General features: G+C 31.7%; 1 long non-coding RNA gene across 1 annotated transcript in view; it reads right to left on the bottom strand.

Annotated features, from left to right (window-relative positions):
* Positions 1 to 316: 316 nt before the first annotated feature.
* The window catches only part of LOC143249284 (uncharacterized), a 56638-nt gene continuing 40184 nt past the window's right edge, over positions 317 to 16770 (bottom strand). The window contains exons 2-3 of the long non-coding RNA XR_013027711.1: positions 6341 to 6592; positions 317 to 5157 (exon numbers count right to left, since the gene is read on the bottom strand). This is a non-coding gene — a long non-coding RNA (uncharacterized LOC143249284). The remainder of the gene's footprint in view (positions 5158 to 6340; positions 6593 to 16770) is intronic.

The following is a 16770-nucleotide window of genomic DNA, read 5'->3' as shown; positions in this document are numbered from 1 at the left end:
ATCAGCATTGTTAATCCATAACCTTACCACTGGGGACTAATTTCATTGACTAGAGAGAAAGAAGTTAGTTACTATCACCCACCTTCAACACTTGGATTGTTATAATCGATAAGTTGGATTTGACTGTCACCTTTATAAAGCACTCGTGTCTACAAATTACGGAGAGCATTATTGTTGCAACGGGTTGCGAACCATAGCTATCTTGATCCATCAATCAAGCTAACTAGTAAGTCACGATCAATTAAAAAATATACAAAAAATTCCTTACTAACACATAACAATAATAGAAAGCTTGTTCCAACAATCACAGACGTTCTAAAAAGGATTTTTTTAATCCACTGTGAAAACCTAATCACATTTTATCTAAGGCTCTGATATTTGCTGTAACTTCCAAGGTCTTAATGAGCTACATAAAATAAAGTATCTACATTGTATATACTTATGAAAAACACTATTAACAAAATGTGCAGCACGTATAGAGAGATATAGACTACTGAGTCTTATAATGTATCCATGAGATAAAAACACTTTTTTTTTTTAATTTCGCACAAAGCTACTCGAAGGCTATCTGTGCTAGCCGTCCCTAACTTAGCAGTGTAAGACTAGAGGGAAGGCAGCTATTCATCCCCACCCACCGCCAACTCTTAGGCTATTCTTTTACCGACAAATAGTGGGATTTATCGTAATATTGTAACACCCCTACGGCTGAAAAGGCAAGCATGTTTGGTGTGACGGGGAATCGAACCCCCGACCCTCGGATTACGAGTCGAGTGCCTTAACCACCTAAAATATTTCCTGTTAAGGCCTGCATTACATATATACAAGACAAAAAATACTCCTAAGAATGTTTTCACGAGAAATACACAAGAGAAAATATTCCTACTAAACTATAAATGTAGGCTTGTTGAATAAAACAAAACTACTGAAAGTAGACTATATCTTTTAAATTAAACAACACCTTGATTTACGTATGTAGTTTCTTAGAAAATCTAGTTGTGTCACCAATTTCTAACAACACTGATGTTGTCATTTTACCTTAACTGATTGCTTCAAACACAAGTATAACCTCCTTATTCATGCAATTGGTTGAAACGTTCTAAGATCTTAAAATACTCATAAAATGCTTGTAATAATAATAATAAAATATTAGTTAGTTATTTACAATATTAAAAAAGACTTGAAATGGTTCACACGTATGCAGGTAAACAATGAATTTCTATATATAAAGCCTATAAATTTATACTATTTAGAATCAAGCTGTTCATCTGCAGTACTTAAAAAATATTAATAAAAATTAATAACTAATTGCAGTTTTATGTGAAGGAACATTTGATGTAAATATTTGAAAAACAATTTATGATACTAAATGCTATAAATTCTTGAAAGTCATTAAATTTAGGCCCGGCCTGGCCAGGTGGGTTAAGGCATACGACTCGTAATCCGAGGGTCACGGGTTCGAATCCAGGTCACACCAAACATGCCCGTGGGGGCATTATAAAGATATGGCCAATCCCAATATTTGTTGGTAAAAGAGTAGCCCAAGAGTTGGCAGTGAATGGTGATGACTTGCTGCCTTCCCTCTAATCATACCCTGCTAAATTAGGGACGGCTAGCACAGATAGCTCTCGTGTAGCTTTGCACAAAATTCAAAACAAACAAAACCAAAACTCTTTTACCAGAGGAGCATGTGCTTTCATGAACCATTGAATCATGTTGAGCAGAGATATCAAACTGGTGAAATTCAAGAAGTCTTACTGCCATATTATTTAAACAGCATGTGTTTGGACCATGCTGCAGAGAAAGATTATGTCAATAAATTTAACATGAAGGACTTTAGGTAAACATACATATATCCAAAGATGAGCCCCAAGTTAATATCGGTTTCATAAAGCAACTGAAAGACAAATAAATTATACTGATCATGTAGCAAGCAGCTAATTACATTTGGAACATGCAATTTTATACTGGTCCTGAACCTGTAAAAGATAGCCTTCTTTTAACAAACTGGGATCTTCTAATAGTTTTGGAAAATTTGTATTACTTGCTTAATAATATTCTAGTTTAAAAGACACAGTACACTGGGATCACTTTAGCATGTTAGAAAATATAAAATACCTAAAGAGCATTTCAGAGTTTGAATAATTTAAACAAACATCTTCATGAAAGAAAAATAAAACAAAGCAAACTATGTAAGACATTATGAGAAGTAACTAGAGATAAATCCTGACATTCAAGTCAGCTTTCTTAAACTGTTTAGTCTTCTACAAGAATTTTAAAGTTATGTGTCTTCAGCACCTTTCTTAAATATAGAGCTTTTTATCCTATTAAATGGTTCTTTTTTAAATTAATTATCATGACTAGCAAGCTAACAATTTCTCTACAGAAGATTGCTTTGTTTTATTCAGTTTGCTTTACCAAGACAAAACTAGTTTTGGATTTGTTGCTAGAAAGCATTTGAAAGAAACTAATGCAATTGACAAAGAAAATTATAATTTCAACTTGGATTTAAAAAGTCTTAAAAGCACTCTTAAGAAAAAGTTAATTGAAAACATCACATTGAATTATAAACAGTTTCTACATTTAATTTCAAACATGACCTTGACCAAAGTTGACTTGCTACTGTTCTAAAATGTTTTCACAATGATAATAGGATATCAGTAGGTTGCTAAGTAAAGGAAGTTTTTCTTTGTGATGCTTCTAAATGTTCTTTCAAGAAAAGCTTTCAAGATTTTCTTTCTACACAGAATGCTAATGTTGAGCTTGATACATTTTATGTTGCAATACCATGAAATGATAAACATTCCTTGACATTTGGAAATTATTCAAACTGTGTCCAGTCTTATCTCACATAAATGCATTGGTCCAAAATAGTTTTTCTTTGAAAAATATCTATAAAAACGTTTAAGTATTGTAAACCAAAGACAATGGGATGCTTTAATTGATAAAAATTGTCAGAATAATAATATTTTCTGCAAGATATACACAAAAGAAACTGCAATAGCTTGGGAAAAGGAATTAGCTGATGAAGAAAAAAATGTTTCACTTCAGTACATAAAAAACTGAGAAAACACAAAGACAAAATCAAATTAATAAAACTTCAAACACAAAAAAATGAAAGTTATATTGTTGGAAGGTAGATAGTTCAAACCTCCTATTAATGTACCTATACATTTGTAACATTATTCCCTACCTTTGTTTTGTTTTTAATACTATAATGTTGCATGAAGAAATTAGATGCTGTGTAAATTATGCATCCTAAAAAACACACACATATATAATAACTTTTTGATGCTCATCATATTTTAAAAATAGTCATTTAAGAAAAAGAAAGGTGGTATATGCAGACAGGTATATGAGCATGGAGGCCATGACAGAGAACAATATATATAAATTGTTATCAAATAAAACATGTCTCTCTACACACTGTTTGGTTATTTGTACCATTTTTTAAAATCTTACATATATTATTATATGCAGAAATATATCAAAATAAAAAGTACTATTATAGAAAAAACATCTAATCTATCATCAAACACTGAGGATTTACTCATCATAAAATTATTTTCTAAAAATCACAAATGTCTACTCATTTCTTTTAAGAACCTAAAATTGTATTCCAAAAGCATTTTAAGTGATAAATTAGAACCAACAAACTAAAATCATTTTAATTCCTTTTCAATAAAAGTGTTTTTCACAATACATAAAATATATAAGGAAACACAATAAATACATAAAAATGAACAAATCAGCCTGAATAAAATTCAAGGATGAAATTAGTTTCTATATTGTCATCTCAAAAGGCATAAAACATTTGGTAAAAATTTAATTGGTAAATAATACTTTTATTGAAAATCACTTATTAACTTAATACGTGTAAACTAATTAGGTCTTCAAACTTTCAGAATGACTGAAAAACAGTTATAAGGCACATTAATTCCAAAAAATAGTTTAAAAAAAACTATTAGAAATTATTACATTAAAATAACCACGAAGATGAGAACACTCGATATCTTGCACCAATTATGCGAATGGTTTGATAAATTGGTTAAAAGTTGTGAAAAATAAATGCTTGTTGAAGTACAAGCCAAACATTCAGTTACAACTGTCAAGTTAAAAACAACAGTTAAGACCTGTCTTATGGTCTGACACCAACTAGTATTTTCCTCAATCACTAATAATTGTTGTACATCAATGCAAGTGATTGAAAAATATAGAGTTTTGGCAATAGTACATGTACAACATTTAGCAGCCACTAGCAGGAGTCAAAATGTACAACAGTTCTTAACCTGAACAGTTTTAGCTGATTTATTTCTGGTGTTTACACCATGTGTGAGCTTAAAAATATATAATTCATTTTACAAATAAAGCTCTTGTGTTATAAGTCAGGTTCTGTCAGCATTATAATGAATAAAAAGAGTAAAATGTAGTTTTAAATCTTTTTACTGAAAGTTGAATGAGACATTAACATTATCATGATTTATTTAGGTATGAGAAGTAATTGGATGATAAGAGTGCACATTCACTCACTCATCTTGCATACCTCTCAACAACAGCACCATGAATTACAATACTAAAAAACACTAGATCAAGAAATCTTTAGTTAATTTGTGTCCTGCTGACCTGCTGAAAATTTGCATTCTTTCTGTCTGTCTTTTCTTCCATAAGAATTTTTCTAAGCAATCACAGTGATGTTCTCTAACATGATGCAAATAACAGCCCTTCCAAATGAAGGCATGCCCATGTTCATAGCAAGAGTGTGGCTCTTCTTTCGTATGAGTTAGCAGGTGAATCTGCAAAGCTCGTTTAATAGCAAATCTTTTCATGCAGGTTGGACACTGGCGAGTTTGTAACCAGTATGCAAAGTAAAATGTGTCATATCTTCTTTACAGGCAAAAACTTTCTCACATTCAGGCCATTAAAAAGTTCAATTTTTTTCATGAACATATCAGATATGCATTTGCAAATGAGCTTTATGATTTAAAAGATTTTCCACAAGCTTCACATTGGAAACCATTATCACCAGTATGTGTATGGTAAAATAAATGAGCTTTTAGATTACAAGACTAAATGAACTTTTTACCACAACACCGACATTTGTAAGGCCACACCTCAGTGTCAATTTCAATGTGACGATTCAGTGTTCTGTCAAAAAAAAACCTGTTGAGAAAAAGATGATTGATTATTGATTTACACAATAGGAAAAAAGCTACTTCTCTTTTTCAAAGAAAAGTATTGTAAATATTTTTCAAATGAAAAAGTTTATGAATAAAAGTTCCATTGGGCTTTTAAGTTGTAATCTATAAAAGAAAGTTTAAAAATGCCAGATATAAAAATGTAATTCTCACACATTATAAAATGCAGCTCCCTTTCACAGTGAATTTAACACTAAATGCAATAAAATACAATATAGAATCAGTCAGCAGATTTCATTGAAATATAAACTGTGTTCACTTATTACTATTTTCATATTTTTGATTTCCTGTTGCTATATTTGTTATCCTACTTTTGTAATCAAACTGCTGTCATCAACACTAGTTCCTAGCTTTGAGTACAATATAATTAACTCTTAAAAGTCTCTCTGCTTTAAATGCTTATATCCTGTTTTACTGGTTCTATTTCATATGAACCAGAAAATTACCTTTATTAATTCTGTATGCTACATTAATAGATATTATGCATGTTATCTGACCAAGATAATAAATAACATTTTATTCGAAAACAAAATTCAATATTTTAAACAATTTTACACTTCTAGACTATTACCATGTTACAAGTACTCTGTTTTTTCAACTTTGAAGTCCAGTCAAAATTATGAAGATAAATAAGAAAATCCTTAATGGACAATTGTAAGAGATTTAAATCATATATTTCCTAAGTATGCGTGCAAAAACCTATATTTTTACTAAAAACATATATATTTGGAAAATTTTGGTTTAAACTTTCTTAAAAAATCTATAATTTACATAAAAAACCTTATTTTAGTTTACTTGTATAAGATATAAGCTTTCAAGAGGGTTGTACTTTAAATTCAAATTTTGTTTTAGCATGTTTTAGTGTTTAATATTAAAACATATAATATATGTACTGAATAGCTAAATATCACACATACTTTATATATACAACTAAATGTTATAATTAAGATTCTTAAAAAGATTTTTGAAGTTCAAGAGATTTTAAAGCTACCTTACAATTGTATACCTTAAAGAATATTTGATATTATTTAAGAATCATATACAGTGCATATATCAGAGAACTTTTGATGAATACAGAAATAATAATTAATACTTAAACTATTAGTAACAGCTTTAAAGAAATAAAAATTGCACTCATTAAGTCTTACCTAAGTCCACATTCAGAACATTCATAGGGCTTTTCTCCAGTATGTATGTGTCTATGCCTGGTTAGAGCACCCATTGATGGAAAGAATTTATAACATAAATCACAGTCAAAAGGTTTTTCTCCACTGTGGATTCTCATACGTACCACTAATAAGGAAGTACTTGTCCCAATGAACACGTTTGTACTTTTTATGGCATAAAGTCTGATGGGATACTTTTCTATTGTGATGTCTCACATGTTCTCTAAGTTTTTCCTGTGCAAGAAAAAATTTGTTAAGAAGTGAGGTAACTTTTAAACGAAATAAATATCGGTCCAAAAGTGCATGAATAGAAAATGACATAAATGTTAAATAGCTTATTTCAATCAAGCCTATTTAAAAAAATTGTCGTAAAAGATTCTTAGACTTCCAGAACAAGATTAATAAAATATGTCAACCAATAAGGATTACTGGAATATTTATATTTATGTTCCAATTTACTAAAGAAATATTCAAAACATTAAAAACGTTTTTGTACATTCAATGATAGATGAAAAGACACCCAACATACCCATGCAAAATAATTAGGCTAATGACCTTTTGTATGTACATATAACCAAATTTCATACTGGAAAAGTGTTTACATATGTACAGGGTGGCCCGTAAGTCCCTACCCATCCATATATCTTATGTATCCAGTGTATCTGTGTGATGTCCCTCATTCTCGTTGCATAATATTATGTGGCACCATGTTCTGTGAGACATTTTCCTCAACATAGAAGGGGTTATTGTTCCAAATGCTGTGGTAAAAGCTGCCTTCAACTCATCATTAGTATTATAACCTTGTTTAAAATAACATATGGATGGGTAGGGACTTACGGGCCATCCTGTAGATTTTAAACAGCCTGAAATGTAAAGACCATAAAAAATTTTAGTAATATGATCACGTTAATGGTGAAAGAGTTACATACTTTCAGTCTTAGAAAGAAAAGTGACATCTGTTTAAATAACTGAATACTTATCTTTGGGTTATCAAAATTAAATGTAAGTTACGTAATTTATATACTTATATTAGAAAAAGAGTTCTTTTTTATTTTATTTTTTAAATAGAGTACATATAAGATCACTTAATATGAGGCCCTATTCAGTAAAATCTATAGGGAAAAACAATGCGCGTTATATTTGCAAAATGTACAATATTCACTCTTTTTACTTTCATTTGGAAAATATTCCACCACTTATTCAAGTTAGTTAGCTACAGACAAACGTTCAAATAGTACAACACGTTATACTTTTTCCCAACAATTAAATTTCCTTACTCTGTTAGCGATATTTGTGGTAAAAAGAGTACAAAAAGAAACAGTACATGAGAAATATTCAAATATTAGGTAACAGTTGTCTTTTTTCTATTTACTTTAGTGAGGAAAATAAATTATTGAATGCAGTAAAAGATTGTTTTCTTATTCAACGTGTCAACAGATCAACAGGGTTGATTATATTTTATCACTTTGTTTTTATTTCTTAGGAGATCATTAATGGGAGTGTTCTCAATTGATTATCACAGTTTAGGTATTTTTAATATCTGAATAAAAAAATCAGATATACAGTTGATATCTAGAAGGATGACATTATTAAACGTTGACTAACTAGAGAAATTACCCCTGTAAGCAAGAAGAATGTTCTTTTTTTTTTAAACTCTGGAATATCGTTACTTATGTTTTAACCACATCAACAAGAAAATATTTCTCAGAAAAGTACTAAAGTCCACATACAAACACATTATGAAATAGAGTTATAAGGAAATATAAGATAAAATAAAGAAGTGTTAAGTTTACAAAAATGTAAATGAATAATATGAAATACATGTAGCGAACTAAATACTTCTGACCAAAATTTTAGAAGACAGTATCCTGACAGGGAAGAAGCAGCTACTTAAAGCAGCTAATGGGAGATATACATATGAGACGTAGTCCCAGTGCTCAACAGAAGAAGTACCTCTAAGGTACAAGAAGAGTGAAATGTAGGTAAGAGAGAAAATGCCTAATCAGAGTGAAGACACCAGAAATTGATTACCAAAAAAAATGAGATAAGAAAGAAAAGGCCAACTAAATCAAAAGCTGAATTCAAGTGCAAAGAAAAATACCACAAACAGAGAAGTGGTGACAGGGAATAAACTGTGGGAAAGGGAATCAACAGTGAGAAGCTTTAAAGGCAATTTAGCAACCAAGAGCACATACGATACATAAAAGGCCATCTGAATCCAACTAAAAATAAAGGTATAAAATTGAAGAAAATGAAAATGACAAAAAGAAAGAATATGCCACATGATTCACCAACTTGTAGGTGAAAAAAAATATTAACCCACAACAAAAAAATGGATTGAGCCAAAGCAACCAAGAAAACAAGATCTATGCCAGCCAGGATGAAGCAATCAGAAAGACTTGACATGGAGTGGAATGGATGAGTGAAAATGATAAAAAATAAACATCTTAACTTGCCCAAACTCTATATAAATACATAGATAGCTAGGGTGAGTAGATGAGAAACTGGAAACAAAAAACAAAAAAAAAAACAGAGGTAACTTGAAATACAGAAATCATGCAAAAGCAACCTGCTGAGGAGTACCCTACTGGATTCAGATCCACTTATAGGATAAAATGTGTCAGGAATGAAAAGCTGATCTGCAATTAAATTGAAAGCACCTTGAAAATAACATATTGGGAGACATATATTAAGTGTGTGGGTCACAAAATGGAGTTCCATGGTCGATCACAAAAAGAATTAGAATAGGTTTTCCCTTGGTGAATTATACAAGCCACCACTATCAAATCATGATTTGCCAAATTCTAACAAGAGGTAGAATAAAAACACATTGGACTGCCAGAAGTTTCAAGGTGTGAACTTAATAAGACTTGTCAGCCATATACCATTGTCTTGAAGTCTCATGTTGGTCAATCCATACCCCTAACCATAAAGATATGCATTAAAAAAAAAGAGAAACAAATCTAGATGAGGGGAAAGAAGTGTCCTTCACAACATGTGAGCTTTGTTTCACTACCAACAGATATCATCAAAGAGGGAAGGAGGAAAGTTAAGAGGGCAATCCAAAGGAACCCTATCAATATTTCTGGAAAGATCCCATATGTGTCAGACCCAAGTGGATAAGTATTTCCATAGAATTCACATCCCCCAATGTGTTATAACCTTGCTAGAAATAAAATATTTGACAGTAATGGCATGGAGAACTGAAAGCTCCATCAAAACAATTAAAGAATCTTGAGAAATATTGGTCCAACAGAGTTGGGTGTTGAAATGTTGAAAAAGACATCTTCAAAAGACAAGAATATTAGGTAGGTAATGGGAATGATGTATCCGACAGAAAAATCCAACCACACAAGCTGTGTGAGTAAGAAGTAGATGAGTATGTTGTGACAACTCTGGTATAGAATGAGCTAACAGAAGCCAGCAGATTTGGAACAAGGTTCAAGATTAAGGTGTAAAACTTGCACCCAACCCCAAGGGGAATGAACCAAAGACAGCAACATGAGGCATTAAAAATAGGAAGGATATAATGATGTGAAACATCTATCATGGGCATCCTCAGTCCTGGAGAAATGGTCCACCAGAGTTTGACAAATTATAAAATAGGAAACAAGGAGTCATTGAGGTGGAACAGACTGATCAGAGAACTCCAATCGACATTGAGAATACTTAACTAAAGGAAGAACCCTTTGAGGTAGGGCAAGTAAACGGCAGAAAAGTGCCAGACATGGGACAAGAATAAAGAATGCAATGGCTCAGAATGAGACAAACAATCATTAAAGAGATAAATGGAATGGATCATCACAGATATCTCATGTGATGCTAAGGTAACAGGTGTAAATAGTGCAGGCAGCCCTCATGTAGCGTTATGCAAAAATTCAAAACAAACAAACTGGTGTAAACCTCTTCAAACAAAAGACAATTGGAGGAAAAAAGCCAGCCATAAGTCCCAAAAATCTAGAAATATTTATCCCTCTCATCACGACAATATTGCATACAGCTATTAAAACTCAAAAGCTTTCTACAAGGTAATGTAAACATATTAGTAAGGCTAGTATAATAAGTAAACTGTATACACACTGCACAACTGATATAAAACTAAGTGACATGTTTTCTCATAGCAAAGCCATATCAGGCTATCTGATGTGCCCACTAAGAGGTATCAAACCCTGATTTTGATATTGTAAATCCAAAGACTTTCCACTGTCCCATTGAGAGACAAAACATCACAACTTATGATAATTAACTTTTAGTACTCTTGTAGAACTAATTAATCATTAAATATTAAATCATCAAATAAACTAAGTAATAACACATTAACTAACCAGTCTTTTATATCCAACAGATTGAAAGAAAAGACCCTATAAACCATATATCATTGTACTCACTAAGAAAAACCCTTTTCAAAATATATCCATACGGTTCCTTGAAATACAAATAATGGACGTACTATACATGCCCTTATGGTATGTAGAGAGTGAAATACAGTAACTGTAAGCAATAATTATTACCCATTTGCTATCTAATGTAGCAAAAGAAATATTTAAATTATTTTGCTTGAGATAAGCCAAAAATGAAGTAGCAAAAAAAATTGAAAGCAATTGCTTCTACAAAAATACTTAAGTCATGACCTGTAGTCACATACCTTAATAGCATAGCCTTTTTCACAGTGTTGGTAGTTGTGTCTTTCAATAGGTTGTTCAGAACAAGGAGCCGAATAAAGATGATGTTCAAGATTACATTGTGTCTGAAGTCTTTTTTATACACGTGACACTAATACTGCTTTATTATGGTTTCTTGTTTTGCACTAAATTTTTTTGTTGTTGAATAAAGACTTAAAATGGATAACATTATTCTCTCTCATTTGTTCTTTTTATGGTATCTTGACTTGTGGGCCTGGCATGGCCAAGCGCGTAAGGCGTGCGACTCGTAATCCGAGGATCGTGGGTTCGTGCCCGCGTCGCGCTAAACATGCTCGCCCTCCCAGCCATGGGGGCGTATAATGTGACGGTCAATCCCACTATTCGTTGGTAAAAGAGTAGCCCAAGAGTGGGTGGTGATGACTAGCTGTCTTCCCTTTAGTCTTACACTGCTAAATTAGGGACGGCTAGCACAGATAGCCCTCGGTAGCTTTGTGCGAAATTCCAAAAACAAACAAACAAATCTTGACTTGTGTCATCCTCAAAAGGAAGAGATATATCATCTTGAGAGGTTTCAACTATGTCTTGTTCTGCTTCTTTTACATTTTCCTAAATTTTTAAAATTATCATTTAAGTACAAAATTTAAACATGAAATCTGAATACACTTCAGCATGTTTAAAACAGTTTGAAAGCAATTAAATGAAGAAATTGTTTCTTAATGAAAATAAATTTGATTTGAATATTGTTCTCCATAAAGTATGACATAATATCAAATACAAGTTGAAACTGCTACTAGTACAAATTTAGAATTACTCTAACTCTGTACATCTTTTAACTTGTATAGAAAAGTATATTTCAATAATCATTTGAATAAAATTACCTGTTGTATTTTCATGCAAATATTTTCTTGTGTTTTGAGAGAAAAGGCACTGCTGAATTCTTGTCTGCAATGTCCGATATGTTTCTTTTTAAATTGTCTACATACAGCACCTGAATCTTTATTTTTAGTATCTGGAAATCCAGATACAGGCACCAAATGAGTTTTAATGTGAGCTCGATGCTTTGCTCTGCTGTGGAAAACCTGTTTACACTTTTGACAGCAGAACTGCTCTCAAGACATGATTGCTATTTTTCATTATGTAACACTGACAAAGGTTAAAAAAGTCCAGAAAATATATAGTATAAATATCAACTTTAATAACACAGTGAAAATTATTTTCACCTTTACACTTATTAAATACAAATTCTGTATCTGCTAATTTAAATAATAGTAAATGATATCAAATCGATGTGTTTGTATATTCAGTTCATCATAATTAATCTTAAATTATTTAGACATGAACTATTCATAAATTAATTTATACAACACATCCACAACTTACATGTCAGTGCATAAAAAGTCTTTTTAGTAAGTGATCATAATTCATTATTTCAAACATAGAGATAAACTCAAATTGTTTGCAAAATACTATTTCTAATGGTGATCAGAGGAGAAATGTTTTAAGATATTTTTATATCAAAAGAATTACTAAATATCAAAAAATAAGTTTAAAACATATTAAAAATATTTCACCTTTACTATAAACCAGTGCAGACAAGAAAGGGCTACTTCATCTTTCAAAGGTGCCTCTGCAAACCAACAGCACTTTGAAACTCTTGTAATATGATAGCCTATATTACTAATGATAACTCATTCCATAAGTTAATCACCTTCTTGAAAAATAAAATTGTCTTAACTGTAGTCTAGCTTATTTTTTCCAAATCTTACACTTGTGTCATCTCATCCTGTCTTTTTCAGAACATCAGCACAAAAACTTTTATTCTGTTGATTCTCAAGAATTTTTTTATATTCTAATCAAATCACCTCTTATCCTTTGTTCTGCCTCTGAAAGTAAGATAATTTACTGCCATAATATAGACCTTCATTCTTTGGAAACATACTAGTAATTCTCTTCTGTGCCTTTCCAATAAATTGATAACCTTTCTCAAATTAAAATACCAAAACTTTACACAATTTTCAAAGTATATCCCAACCAATTATTTATATAAAAAGATCTCTCTTTTGGACTATACTTAATATGTATACAAATTCACTGTATAATTCTATTACATTTATTAGTACAAACTTTGCATTGCTTTGGTAAACTGTGTAACTTATCTATCACTATACCACAGTTCTTTTCTTCAGTCAAGTTTTAAGTGAGTCCTTATCAATATCATATGTATTATCCAAATTATGAAAACCTAAGTGTATTTCACTTACTATAATTAAATCCCATTTCCCAACCATTTGACCAATTTACCAAATGATCCAAGTCATTCTATAGTACCTCAACACCCTCAATACGGCTTGAAATGTAATAGCTGAGAGTTTAATGCCATCATTAAACTTTACTAATTATTCCTCTGTCAGAGACTTATCACTATAGAAACAAGAGTCCAGTGTTGATACACTCCATTAAAAGTAAATTTATGCTTTAACCAAATTACCATTCATTTCAGTTAACTATTCTTTACCAAACCACCACCTGATCTTCTTAGTAAAACTTCTGTATGACATATTATAAAAATCCTTTTGAAAATTACACCAAGTCCACACTTTTTCCATCATCTAGATAACATGCAACTTCATCAAAAAAGTTTACAGGCTAATAAAGCAAAATTTTACAGTAAATGAATCTCTGATAGTTCTCATTTTATGATACTTCTTGGTTAAATGTTTTTATTAATACCTTACAAACTTCTTATTAATAAGGTAAGACTAGCTAGCCAATAATTTCCAGGGCAATCACTTTTTTAAAAATAAGAATAACATTAACAACTCCCTAATCCTCAGGCACCTGCCAACTAATTCTCAACTAACCTTCAAGATGGACACTTGCATACCTTATTTTTCACCTCCATTCAAAAATACTTATGAACTTAACAGAATAAGCAGACACAGGGTTGAGTCCAACTAAAAGGTGTGTCCTCTCTGTCTCATACCAGTAGGATTACACCTTCCCAAAGGGATACTTTCCATATCAGTCCCCCACAGCAGCTTAAACTATAGAAGCTAGGGTTCTCCCACTTCACTAGAACGAAACAGAAGAAAAGAACTTACATAGAGAAGAACAAAAGACAGATGTGTGGGCCAAACAAGAATAGTCTGCCATTTGCATGAAGCCCCATTGTGAGAGAATGCACAATGAGTTACTGCAAACAGGAACAGCAACAATCTACCAGGTGTATGAGCAGGGAACCACAGCCAGTGCTCTTACTTTTTCTGTTTCAGAGTAGTAGTATAACTTGGAAGTGAAATATATGTAATGCCAACATGTTCTGCAAATTTTGAAGAAGTTTTCCCTTTGAGGCAATACCTGCCACATAACAGGTTACATTGTCTCTAGAAGCTACAAGAAAAAAATCAATAACTCACCTCTTCGATCCCACAGGGAAGAGTGTAGAAGGACGACTAGAAGAAGATAAAACCCAGAGATGAAACAAAATCCCTAAAACTGGAAAATGATGAACATATTGAGAAGTGACATTAAAAAAAAATGAAACAGATGGAAATATTATAAAAAAGATATGTTTCTGAATTGGCAACATCAGTCTGACTCAGGCTCTGACAAGCCAAAGTGAAGGTGATGTCCATATAAAGAATACACATACATTTGTCAATTGCATAGTTTGCATTCTGTATTTGCATATCTACAGGTTTTTCAATATTCCTGTATACTGTATCTGGTATTCATTCTAATCTAGCATAGTGCCACTAAACAGGCAGTTTAGGGTAAAATAGATTGTTCATAATTTTAACAATAAATACATCATACTCTATAAAGGGTCATGCCACACGCTCACTTTCAGCCCCACTCATACACATAGGGTTAAAAGAGTAACATGAAAAATTATAGGTTTCAAAGTCTGTCAGACTTAAAGATAAATGTAATATATCTAAGATCAATAATAAGTATATTTACTATTATTCTAATGTTAGAAGCATAAGAAACAAATAAATGAATTAAGGGTTTCAGTTGAAATGGAAGATTTATATAATGGAAAATATTGAAATTTGGTTACATAAGAGGGTGCATAAGAAAGAGTGTGTTAACAATATTAAAATTATCCATGAGGAGATTTTTAAGTATTTTAAAAGTAAAAACAATTGGGATAAGGTGTCACACAAAAGATTAACTAATTAAATCACATCACTATGTCTGGGAAGACATTATTTATTTTGAACATTAGGTGGTTGGATGTAAGGCAGCAACAACTGTTGTTAATCGATTATCTCATGAATCAGTGCATGGGGCTTTTCAAATAATCTTGGCATACTTGTGGGTAAGTCACTCAAGCCATCAAGTCAATGCTCTGTTACTAGTTGTAAAGCAAGTATAATTTTATGGTTATTTGTAGACATATTGATTACCATTCAAAACTGATAATGTTTCTTTATAAAAATCACCAATTAGACCTTGCTTGGAATACTATGTACAGCTTTCGTCTCCTTATCCAAAGATACTGGTTTATTGAAAGTGTCACAGAATGAGAGATGTCATGATGATTCCATGGTCAGAAGGGTATTTTACAGACATAGGTTAAGATTTCTCAGGTATTATCTCTTAAGAAAAGATGGGTGAAAGGAAATCTTATTCTAGGTTACAAGATTTTCTGAAGTAATAAGAAAATAAATGTCTTTGGCAGAAAATGATATAATATTTTTAACAGATTGATTGAACTTGTGTGATGAGTTACCCTTAACAGTATACATTAGTGAATACCCGTGCTTTATATCAGTTTATGAGAGAAATCAAAGATTTCCTGAAAAATAAAGAGCACATTTAAATTTTTACTTTTCTCTAGAGTGGATATGCAAGCATAGTCCTGAAAGATCAAATAGTCCCTTGTTGTCTTTATGTTATTTTAATTCTTTCCATTCCTTCAGAAAAACAAATTAAAATGTTTTTACCTGACCTAACAAATCCAGGCATCAGTATATTACAAAACACTACATGTTCAAATACAAAAAAAAAGACACTATAATGACTTGTATTAATTTATATACATACAGCTCAGAGGAATCCCTTATTATTTGCACCCCAATAACACTGTGTGATGTTTAATAGCAAAGTAAAAATTATATTCAATGCACATAGTTAAACTGAAATGCCTTAGGCTTTAGAGAACATAAGCCAAAAAATATTAAGAACTATGTGTATTACAATTCTTCACCAACTAAATACTAAGTTTGAAGTCTTGGTTTTGGCTTTTTTTTAGAATTTTGCTTTCAGCCTAATTTCGTGTCTTAACAATAAAATATATTTCAGATGTATCAAGATACTCTGCTATTTATGATGATATGGCCAGGTGGTTAGCACACTTAACTCGCAATCTGAGGGTCGCGGTTCAACGATCTGTCCCACCAAACATGCTCGCCCGTTCAGCTGTGAGAGTGTTATAAGGTTATGATCAATCCCACTATTCGTTAAAAGACTAGCCCAAAAGTTGGCGGTAGGGGGTGATGTCTAGCTACCCTCCCTCTAGTCTTTCACTGTTAAATTAGGAACAGCTGGCGCAGATGACCCTCGTGTAACTTTGCGCGAAATTTAAAAATAAACAAACAATTTTATGACGAGCTTGAAAATATTCATCAACAAATTATTATTGCTTTTGAGACTGCTGCCATCTTTGGACTCCGATGTACCAATATTTTTATGTTCCGTCTGTATTGAGAGCGCTTTGACATGTTTCTTCTCTCTCAACAAAGTCTAGCAGGATTCATCTTA

This window comes from Tachypleus tridentatus, chromosome 1 (assembly GCF_004210375.1).
Source record: "Tachypleus tridentatus isolate NWPU-2018 chromosome 1, ASM421037v1, whole genome shotgun sequence".
In the NCBI taxonomy this organism is placed as follows: Eukaryota; Metazoa; Arthropoda; class Merostomata; order Xiphosura; family Limulidae; genus Tachypleus; species Tachypleus tridentatus.
Note: the sequence above shows the minus strand (reverse complement) of the source record. Positions and strands in the feature narration are given on the sequence as shown.